Raw genomic sequence first — 12056 nt, 5'->3', positions numbered from 1 at the left:
TCGTACGGTCATTATCATTCTGACCCAGGCCTTTGGCGCGGCGCGTACAATCATTACACACGAGGTCACGCTGTCATACCGCACATCACACAACGCACAGGCGTGCGGTCGGTGCGCCCTGAAAGTCGCAAATCACCAGGCCATAATTTGTCCAGGCGTGCGTGTGTATTTGTGCGTTACATCAGGGCGAAGATAAAACATCGGCGCAAAACATCAGGTGCTGATGCTGGGGAGTCAGAACGCGACTTCGAGGTCATGCAGTGTCCATGTAAAGCACTTAGCCGCTCTGGGTCAACAGGGGTCACCCAGCCACTCTGCCCACACCGCAAGAACATGGAGGGCGCGACGACACAGACCTTGTCTGCATGGCGCGAACCATGTCTGCAAGACACGGACGATGTCTGCGCGACAAGGGCCCCATCCGTGCCACGCGAACGTCCTATGTGGCTCGGATAATGCCACACGGATGAGCCCCAGACGGTGACTGCGATAGAGGCCCATCACACACGCGTGAGATGCCGACGACGCCGGCACAGTAGCTGGGCGGCAGCGAGAGGCGCACAGCATCGGCGTACACGTGACCACGGCTCCGCACAGCCGATCCGTGCTCAAAACGCGGGCCGCTGCCGGCGCTGGCAGCCGCCTGCCGGGATCTGACAGGCTGTGGATTGTTGATTGGGATGGTGACGACGTGAAGGTCAAAATGACATGGACTCGACAGCCTCACCGCAACAAAGAGCGGCGACGCTCGGCAGACGGTCGATCAGACGGCGCATGCGTCACCAGAGCGTCTGCTTAGTGTCAAGCCGCGCCATGTCAGTCCAATCATCCATCACTTTCGGTTAGCGTCGGCATAGTTGCAGTCGGCCGCGAGGCCTCAAATCCGCACACACCGCTCGGTTCTCGGACGTGTCATCAGGTACAAAATGCCGTCATCGGCCCAGAGCATCGAGAACTCGCGCCCCGTGAGCACCCGGTTGATATCCTCCCTCACCCGAGCTTATGCGATGCAGCGTTGCAATGTTGCAGGGGCGTGCACCCCGCCCCGCGTGGTGCCGGTTGCCGGGCGACCGTGTTTAGCACGCTCCGTCAGTTAACGGGTGCGGTCAGCGGAGTTCAAAGAAGGTCCCGACAGCGTCCAGCGTGGCTTTCATGCCGCCGTCCTCTGCTGGCGGTGGGTCACGCGAGGTGACCGCATACTTTTCCAGCGAAGTGGTGTCTCAAAACAGCAATATAGGCACGGGTTCCCTTACATGAAACGAAGAACAGTTCGTCACCAGATCGTACATCAATTTCCGTTCAGTCAAGATTCGTTCGCTTTGCCGATTTTTCACAGTCCCTCCGCCATTTTCCACATCCATATGAGATGGGGCGTGCGTGCACATCCACCGTCCTGTTGGCGCCAGTGATGAGATAAACGAACTGTGTCGGCATGTCATTCGCTCAAATGATGACCATTTACGAAACAACAGGCCGAGACAACCGCAATGGCGAGAGACGGGCAGAGATGATAAAGACTGGAGAAAACGGACAGAGAACAGCCGGCCGAAGAAAACCGGAATCGAACAGAAACAATCGGACGGGATTTGCGCCGTGATCTTTCCATGTACAGCCGAGCCTTTCATGTACAGCTGAGCCTTTTACCAGAAGCTTTTTTGAACGCTGGAGATAAAGCTGCACCACAATCAGAAGTAACGTTCCGCCCATGGCAGAGGGCAGACCACCCAAAAGTGACCACCGGAGACAGCGGTCAACAGCGGCAGCCTACCACGGAGACAGCTGTCGGTCCCCAGCGCCGTCTCCGAGAGCGTCGTTCTCCGCTGGACCGGGCCGCCGGCGGCCAGCCAGCCGAGCGACTCTGGCCATCTGCGGACGTCCAGCGGGCAGCGCTCGGCCACCGGCCCCGAGCCCGCCCCATATGCGGCCTACAGATGTTTGCCGAGGCGGCTAAATCATCAGCGACACGGACGCCGCCCGGTCCGGCGCCGGGGAAGGACCGGCGGCGGGCCGGGCGGCGCTGCTTCGCCGGGCGGGTCGGGCGGCACTGCTTGGCAGGGCGGGTCGGGCGGCGCTGCTTGGCCGGGCGGCGGGCCGGGGTCGTTGCTTGGCCGGGCGGGATCGGGGCCGTTGCTTGGCCGGGCGGCGGGTCGGGGCCGTTGCTTGGCGGAGCGGGGCGCTACGGAGCGCGCCGCGCGGTGCCGGCGTGCCCCACGGAGGGCGGGCCCGAGCGGGGACAGCTGGGGTCAGCTGTGGACCGACAGCGCGACAGGACTCCTCGGCAGGTCGGTCGTAACGAGATTCGTGAGGGCGTGTCAAGCGAGACTGGGCGCCTTCTGGTGGGTAAGTCGGCACACGGCTACGACTAGGTCAAAGGTGAGGGAAATAAAACCAACGCTCTCCGATAAGCACGGACAGCTGAACCGTAAGAAGACGGATCTACTCTGCGAAACTAGGCTCACCGAGTACGGCAGCGAGCCTGGATTTACTACAACGATCGCAACGGATCGAGAAACGCCGCGAACAGGAGGGAGCCGCGGGGAGAAGAGGGCGCAACGCATTACTGGACTGCCCTCGCTGTTTCAGTGAGACAAAGAGAAGCCAAAACCAAGGATGCATTACTGACACCGCGTGCGTCAAAGGGAACAAAATAAGAGGGGGAAGAACTTCTCATTTGAGGTCAGTTCCTGCCACGCGTAACCACAGGGTTAATTCTACACTTCACGAGAAGTGGGGGGGGGGGGGGGGTCAGTGCTTCTCCCTTCGCCCCTTACCCAACACAGAGGCACCACGTACGCACGGAACGGTCGGAGCTATCCCAGCTGGCGGCACACGTTCACAGCTGGCGGGGCATATTCGCGTGGTTTACGTCAGGCCGGCCGCGGCCAAACACACGTCCGCCGCGTGCCTCCATAATCGCAGCGCCTAACCTAATGACGCACCAGCGAGGCCCACAAAAAACGACGGTTCACAGTTCAGCGGCCGGGCCGAGTCATCGGAAAACAGGTGATACGCGTGTCCGTGTCAACAGCACTCGGCGCCACAGCTGATCAGCGGCGCGCCCAGGCACCGCAGCGGAGGCGGCGAACAGCTGACACCGATGTGAGACAACACCGTGTCTGCGGGGTTCGGAGGAACAGCTGATCACAGGCGCACCCAGCCGCGGTGGTAGCGGCGGACGGCTGACACCGTTTGCCTGTGTCTGGAGGGTTCAGAGGCATGCCTGACCAGAGGCACAACCACGGGACGATAGGATGGGACGATGAGAAGACACAGCTGACGTCCTTGTTCTTGTCGATATAACTCAGCGGGACATATGAAGACAGGCGCAAACAGGACTATCAAAATACTGCACTGAACCGCAATAGTTCGGGGTTGCATAACGTAAACGGTCCCTCGGTTCAGCTAGACGGCCAGACCTGCCAGAGGCCTCCGGAAAACAGCCGAAACGCGGGTCGGTTGACCTGAGGTTGACCTGACCGGTCCGCCCGGGGCGACCGGACGGAACGGACGCCACCCGAACGAAACGTCAGCCGGCGTTCAAAGGTTACCGCAGGGGCCAACATGTCACGTGTCACTGACAGAATGTGGGTCGACTTGGGTGTGACACACTTTTCTAAATGTCATCAATGTCACCGCGTGCTTGAATCGCTGCTTTGCTATGCAGGTAAATGATTTCTAGTGCGTGATGCAGACAATTTCATTTCAAACATCTCATTGTTTTAAATCACGTCAAAATTCCGGTCAGAAATACTTTCACATAAAAACGGTATCGCGACATCTTATCCAAGCCTCGATAAAAAGCTTACCCTGGTTGGTGGACGGGATGACAGCTTAACGAGACACGAGCTCCAGTGAAGCGGACAGGCCCGTCTCAAAGGTCCTCCGCACCCATCACTACCCTCGGATCGACATCTTCGCTATCGCGTTATCCACCGCCGTGATCGAAATACCTGATGTGATTGAAACAAATGTTTCACAATTGAAGATATAATTGAAGCAAACATGAGATACGATGATATAACTTCACTTTTAACTATTGGTACGCTTCTAAGAGGAGAATGCTTCTCTAGACTGTTTCTCAGTTTCTAAACAGCAACAGTTTCTCCGCTTAGTACATACGCTTCTCAATACGTCATTGTTTCATTGCGTCATCGTACCTTCCACAGCAATGATTGAGAGCCAATCGACGGCCGTTATATCTGGAAATCAAGCTCACGAACGCTAGATATGAACGACTCCGCCATTATATTTTTATTGGCCTTGATCGCCGCATGGCGAATGAAATGGCGAAATTTAAAGGAGTTATTATGGCGTCACGGATCCCTGGGTGACCTTGAAATAGTCTCCCCGAAATAGTCCGCTTATCTTTGCGGGCGCGTAGCTCTGAAACTAGAACCGTTTACGTCTTAATCATGGCATGGCTATTTCAAGATGACTATTTCAGTTTAAAACCCCATACAAATGCGGAACACTCCCTTTAAGGCAAGCCACAAACTCCTGGTTATTGGCGTTGTCCAGTGTTTATCAATGAAATGGCAACTGGAACGCACGACCCGTGATTAAAAACGCACCTGGCGAGGCCCGATAAAAGCACCGACGGCTTTCAACGTGTTTTCAGCAACGCCACTTTAGACGGGACTGGGCCGCAGCCTCCGTCCAGCAGACAAAACCAGGCGGAGTTAAAACAGTGTGTCGGTGGAAACAACGCCACTTTAGACGGGACCGGGCCACCGCCTCCGTCCAGCAGACAAAACCAGGCGGAGTTAAAACAGTGTGTTGGTGGAAACAACGCCACTTTAGACAGGACTGGGCCGCGGCCTCCGTCCAGCAGACAAAACCAGGCAGAGATAAAACAGCGTGCCGGTGGAAGCAATGCCACCAGACGCTGAACGCACAGCCAGGGACAAGCCCGGGATGACGGCAGGGAAAAGGGAGTCAGCACCAACGGCATAGTCACCCGGGAGTACAACAGGACACTGCGCAGGACCGCCTACGACACGGCCACTCGGGAGGACAATCTCAGGAGGGGGGCAGCGCCGGTGTGTCCGTGCCACGCATGGCACGCGATGCTGGCCCACATCGGAGCGGGACGGTCCGCGCTGGCGACACCAGGGATTCTCGGAGCGATCATATCTGGCCGCTTAGGCCGCCGGCCCAAGGGCGCCTGGCATGACGAGGCGAGCGCCGACAGTTGTGTAAAAAGGACACGCAATGAGAAAGTCGACCCCGGCCATCGACGCAGAGGGCGCTTTCTTTGGGTGGCTGCGAGGGCTTTCACTTCGGCCCGTGCAAAAAGGCAGCGAAGATATGCAGGCGCACTATTTTTCGCGCTAGCGGCGATGCGCTGGCACAAATCCGTGCTTACTGTCGGCTTAACCGACACTGTATTTACGAGACAACCTTCAGTCTTATCTAGATGGGATACATCAGTAGGAACTCTGGCGAGAGAGCACCCCGGTTCAGATGTTACCGTTTCAGCCGTGCCCAATTCTGGGCCAGCCATCGCCCAATTTGTTCTTTATTTCATAATCAAGCGCATCGGGATTCACAGCACGTTTGTCGCCTGTGTGCCAACGGTCCGAGGGTCGCTCCATCTACGGCCAGCCCCGAGACACCCGACCCTGCCGCCGCAGCCGCTGCCGGAGCCCAGCGTCTCCTGGGTCGCGTGCCTTCTCGCGCGACAACGCTGACACTGATCGCGGCCATTTCCCGCATGCGGCGTGCCGTGCAGGACCGGCGGCGGCGGCGGCGGCGGCGGCTCGTTAGGGCCCGAGACGGCGCCACGTTGCGCAGTCGCGCTCACGCACGCGCGTGGCGCTGAAACAGCGTCGAAAGATCTCCTCGGACGGGTTCTCGCAGCCCGCGCAGCGCGTCTTATCACGGTAAGCCGAGATGCTAGGTCGCCGTGTTCAAGACGGCGCGCGCCGCGGGTTACGTGGCTGCCGGAGAGGGAGGAGAGTAATCCGAGATCAGAGGGCGGGCCGTGCGACGGAACCGGCTCGGTCGACGCCGGAAGACGGGGGCGGACTCCCGCGGACTGCCGAGACCGACGCGACGGTGAGTCACGAAACGACGTGACGGTCCGCCGGCGTCGACGGCTTCACCGCCGGGTAAGTCGTCGCTGCGCTCCGCACGAGAGCACTTCGGTCGTTGTCAGCCATAACATCAACGTTTCTGTCCACACAAGCGGCTTACGTTGCCCGAAAGCTTCCAGTCTTACGAGCGACAGCCCAACACCAGCCCAAGTTCAGCGGACGGGCCGGGCAGCTCCCACGAAGCCACACAAACCGGTCTCGTCGGCGGGTCCGGCCGCAGCCGTCTTGTCGCTCCTTCCGTGCCGATGAATGGCCCGTTGTGGGCCGCGCGTGTGCAGCCGCTGCCCTCTGCACCGGCCGTGCCTCCCCATGAGTCAGCTCCCCTCCCCTCCCCGCCGGCCCTCACAGGAACTAGGTGAGCCGCGTGAGCACGACAGGTGGAGTGCCACGCCAGAGACGACAGGGCGCCGATCTCCGCGCATGTCGTGCGCCGTGTTCACATGTGAGGGGAAAGTTCCTAATAGATGTATCGCTGCACTCCGCATGAAGCCATTACCATTAACATGGATTCTGACAATACGACAGCACCTTGCTCTTGCAGCACTTGCAGAGTTGTTGATGTAACGGTGCACAGTTCTAGAAGTAATAATATTTTGGGTTAAAGACAGGCGTTATGCGAGGGCGCTGATAGGAGGCCGATGTGCTGTTCAGATTGACATGTGCCAGATTCCGAAGCGCTACAAATGGAGTGCGGACCACGCGTTGCACCAGTGGTGCTAAAGGTCGCCAACAGCCACGGAACGCGACTCTCAGCCCAGCGCAGCTGTCCCATCAAAAGGCGGCACGCTGCTGACTTCCTGCACGCCGACGGCATCCGAGTTATGAGAGGCGTGTATCGACGCACGGAACATGTGTATGCATAATGTGCGCTGTCCTGGACCCCCGCTCGTTTCGGCCGGCATCTCCGCCCATCCGCGGCCCGCCGCCGGGATCGGTGGCCCTTCAGCCGACCCGACACGTCCAGACGCACGCGACGACGCCCAGACGCGCGACGACGTCTGCTGTCGGCGTGATGATCGCACGCGCTCGCCACCCCCGTCACACCCCGAGCGGCACATTGACGTCGTCTGCACCGGCCGTGCAGACTAGGTGAGCAGGCCAGGCCTCAGCATAACTACATAACTGTAGCTATGTTGGAGCCGAGCTGAGGTTGTGATAGCGCCGAGCCTGGGTTGTGCTTCGGTTGTGCTGGGGCCGAGCTGGGGCCGAGCTGGGGCCGAGCTGGGGCTGTTGGGCCGGCGACCGAACGGTGCGTGCTCCGTCATCGCCTAAGACATGCCATGTATGGCGGCGGCGGCGCCGTTCTGCCGGCCTCTAATCCGGCCTGCAGCTGACCGCGGAGACGACCGTGGTGGGGAGGGGCGGGGCACTGCGCGAGGCTGCGCTGGGCGTTCCAGCAGGGGGACGACAAACGAGTGGCATGCTATGAATACCTTATCAGATGGTGCGTACAGGACGGATGGACGCTGGCTATCCCCATCCGGTCTGATGTGAACACGAAGCTGTCCGAAGTTATTTTTATCGCAGTTGCAGTTCCCACAGTCAGTTACATCGCAGAGAACGGCATTTCCCTACATTTATCGCCGCGAGGACGGGGAATGTGTCCCACAAACACCACCAGCTCGGGAACAAACCCCGACGGTCAGCAGCGGCGTAACTTTGCTGCCCCCACCTCCTTTCAACCCGCCGACCCCGCCTGAGGAGTGCGTCAGCTGACACAGATGCGCCGCTGGCACCGGTACGGGGGGAGGGCGGCCCAGAGACGACGCCGGCAGCGCAGCCGCGTCCCCGCCACCGCAGAGAGGACGTGACTCAGGCGAGGCCCCGGTGACGACGCATGAGCCTGCCATGGCGGCGGCGGTGGCGGCGAACCGCGCCGCGCGTCTCTGGGCGCATCCCGGCGCCGGGCTGCGGCGCGACCGGGCGCCGCACTTCCCATTACTCAGCCCGCCGTCCGGCCAGGCGGCGCCTCTCCGCGAACCACGCACGCAGGCCGACCAGTCACTCCCGGCCACCAAGGGCGGCCGTGGCCAGCCGCTGACCGGCGGCCGGCGAGAGGCCCGGTCAGCGGAACCGCGTGACGTCACGGCGCCGCCGGACGGGCAGGGCTGGTGACGTCACGGGGAGGGACACGCGGACGCGCCGTAAAGATAACAGAGGGAGCGCCGAATCACGCCGACGCGTCGGCGGCGCGCTGAGTGGCGCCGGCGGCCCGGCGTCCGTCCGGGAGGGGACGGGACCAGTGGGCGGACGCGTGGAGTCACCCTCGAGTGCCCCCCCCCCCCCCCACTCCTCCGACACGAACCCGGCCTGGCGCAGACGGACGCCCGCAGGTCACAGAGGACGCTTGTCACAATGTTGACTGACGGCCGTCAGGGAATGTGAATTGTAAAGATGGAACGTGATGAACGGTGCTGAAATGTGAGATGTCGCTGGTGCCAGCAGGGACACCAGCAAGTCAACAAGTCAGTAGGGGTAATCTGCTAGAGATATTACAAGACATTTGCACAAATGACTGTTGAAAACTCGATGAAACAGAGCCTACGGCATGCGAGGCCTACGAACTCCGGCCCAATTTGAGACCAGACACAAAAAGATGGGCCCTCCTCACCACACACGAAAGCACCACAACACCGTCTCATTTATCCATCACGTGGAAACCTGTTTGCCACAAGGCCGGATATTTTTCTGGCCATTTACTGTTGCCTTTACGGTTGGGACGACACGGGCCCGGTAAGTGCGGCGCTCCGGGAGCTCGTGACTGGCTTGGCAAGTGTAGCAGGACCGCCTCCGCCGAGCTTGCGGTTATCCGCGGCACGCGAGGCCGAGATCGCCTTTTAAACATTGCTTCACCGGCGTTGCATGCCCACAGACGGCAGCCCCGCCTGATGGCACGTTCAGTCGCCCTGTTGTGCCCGATCCGGCAGCCCCGCCTGATGGCACGTTAAGGCGCCCTGTTGTGCTCGATCCGGTAGCCCCGCCTAATGGCACGTTCAGTCGCCCTGTTGTGCTCGATCCGGTAGCCCCGCCTGATGGCACGTTCAGTCGCCCTGTTGTGCTCGATCCGGTAGCCCCGCCTGATGGCACGTTCAGGCGCCCTGTTGTGCTCGATTCGGTAGCCCCGCCGAATGGCACGTTCATTCGCCCTTGTTGTGCTCGATCCGGTAGCCCCGCCTGATGGCACGTTCAGGTCGCCCTGTTGTGCTCGATCCGGTAGCCCCGCCCTGATGGCACGTTCAGTCGCCCTCGTTTGTGCTCGATCCGCAGCCCGCCTGGATGCACGTAAGGCGCCCTGTTGTGCTCGACCCGGCAGCCCCGCCTGATGGGACGCTAAGTCGCCCTGTTGTGCTCGATCTTGTGCTGCGCCGTGAAATTTCCGCCTCGAATTGCAAGATAGGACATACGAAAGAAGATTGCTGATAGGGCACGAATGTACATATGCCTGCCAATGCGAACGTTAAAACCGCGGACAACTGCGCGGCATGCAACCAGCGGGGGGAGGGGGTAAAAATGTTGCCCAGTTGCATTACGGACGACAGGCAAACCGAATGCACGCGGACGCGCCCCAATGAGCAGAACGCCGCCGCAAACATTTTACGTCATTAGGCAGGCTGGGGGCGGATCCGTAACCATTTGCTCGAAGCAGCCGCATACCATCTCCGCGCCCCTGGTGCTAACATGAAAAGTGACACAAGCCCGTCGTGTGACGGCTCCCTGGGCGACGAGGTAATCATAATAGTTACAAAACAGTCTGAGCACTGCCGCACGTCACGGGGTCAGCAGGGCCTCCGTGACAACCGGGGGAGGGCTGTCAGTAACCGCGGCGACCGCGGCGCGAACGGTGGGGCTGCCCGACAGGCGGATCGCCCGCACGGTAACCGCAGGCAGAGCTGGTCAGAGGAGGCAGGGTCGGCTGGTGGAGCTTCGCAGGCTCGGAGCGCCACAAGACGGACAACGACAGAGCGACAGCGGGCCGGACACAGCCACCAGGACGGCCGGAGGGTCCAAGAGCCCCCGCCCCCTCACCATCCCTAGTTCATCCGTGGGCTGGAGCCGGGACCCGTAGGCCCGGAGTTTCGCGAGACGGGAAAGCGGCCGGACATACCGCCAAAGACAGCCGGAGGTCCAAGACGCCTCGTCATCCCCGGCTCATTTGTGGGGACCAGAGCCGGTCTCGAAGCCGGGCCCGTCACACCGCGGTGCCGCCACGTCCCGTGACGTCACCGACCGTTACTCAGGCGGCACGGCGTCACGGCCGGCCACGGACAACGGTCGGCGGCCCTCAGCTGACGGCTGGCGGCGGGGGCAACGGTACCGGGCGGGCCCGCGGCGGCGGCCCCGCAGCGGGCCGCGGCGGGCGGCCCCCGCAGCGACCCAGCGGGCAGCGGCGGCCCCCGCAGCGGGCCCGCGGCGGCGGCCCCCGCAGAGGGGCCCGCGGCGGCGGCCCCCGCAGCGGGCCCGCGGCGGCGCCCCCGCAGCGACCCGCGGCGGACGGCCCCCGCAGCGGGCCCGCGGCGGCGGCTCCGCAGCGGGCCCCGCGGGGCGGCCCCGCAGCGACCCCGCGGCGGCGGCTCCCCAGCGACCCCGCGGCGGCGGCCCCGCAGCGGGCCGCGGCGGCGGCCCCCGCAGCGACCCGCGGCGGCGGCCCCCGCAGCGGGCCCGCGGCGCGGCCCCCGAAGCGGGCCGACACCGCCGCTGCATGCCGACCGACGTCGGCTGGGTGGCAGGCGCGCGCGCGCGCGGGCACAGATCAGGAGGGCTGGGAATTAAACAGCGAATATCAGATGTTCGGGTGGAGAAGAGACGCGTAGAAGAGTGAAGTGATACCGGTTTCGTTACCGCTGGTTACCCAGCTATAAACTTTTGAAATTGTTGCACTTTTACTACTTACTTATCAGTACATAATCCAATAAGTGCCAAAAGCTGTTTGCTAGATGGCGGAAGACATCTCACGGAATCAAAACCACAGAAGAATAGCGCATGCAATCCATCTCGTCAGCGTGAGCATTGAGCAAACAGAACTGGAACATGAGTCACGCAGCCTGCGATGGCCGCATACCTGAGCATAAACCACGGAGCAGATGTCCATTCTCGGAAGCGTCTCAGCACGCTGCCAGCGGACCCAACGCAATCCTGGCCGCCCCAGCTGCGGCCAGGCTCGGTCGTCGCGGTCGTCAGTGCAATCCTCTCGCCGCGCCCGAGAGCGGCGGTAAGTCGGCCCAGCCGAGCCGTAAAGCCGGCGAGCGTCTGACAGCGTGATGCTACGCCACCGGCCGAGGGACCGCGCTGCCGGGCTGGGCCGCCGGCGCGCCGGAGGGTGCCGCCTGGTGCCAGGTCGGGGGAGCCGTTCGACGGGAGGGGTCGCGCTGAGAGGCCGACGGCGCCGGTCACGGGACCCTTCCCACGGAAGGGTCACGCCGGAAGGCCGGCGGCGCCAGGTGAGAGGAGGCGCGGCGCGTGATGACGTCTTCAGTCGCGACTGGACGGGGGCGTCCGGTGACGCATCGAGCAGCGGTGAGGGCTTGACCGCACGGGGAGCACCCCAGGCATGTCAAACAGGCGTGCCGCTCCACCGCGACGAACATGCCGCGGCGAGCCGCAAGCGCGTCAATCACGGCGCGCTGCCGCACATCGCTCGCGACGACAGCCCGACACACCGCACACGTCGCGTCGCAATCATCAGCTGTCGGCGCCGTCAGCTGGGGACGCTGCACAGCTGGCCCGGCAGCCTGAACTCTGGAGATAATGAATTGAGAGGCGGCCCAGCGGCCGGCACTGCGCTGGTATCTGCAGGCGACGAGACGCACTGTAGGATCGCGCCGGCGGATGGACGCCGCGTTCTGAGCTGCTTTCTGGGGATGTCGGCTGCACGAGCCCCCCCCCCCCCCCCCCCCGGATGATGGTTACTAGCCCCGAGACATCGCGGCATTCCCAGCATCGCTACGTCGGCAAGTGAGGCGG

The sequence above is a fragment of the Pollicipes pollicipes genome, unplaced genomic scaffold, assembly GCF_011947565.3.
Source record: "Pollicipes pollicipes isolate AB1234 unplaced genomic scaffold, Ppol_2.1 Scaffold_6212;HRSCAF=7365_pilon_pilon_pilon, whole genome shotgun sequence".
In the NCBI taxonomy this organism is placed as follows: Eukaryota; Metazoa; Arthropoda; class Thecostraca; order Pollicipedomorpha; family Pollicipedidae; genus Pollicipes; species Pollicipes pollicipes.
Note: the sequence above shows the minus strand (reverse complement) of the source record.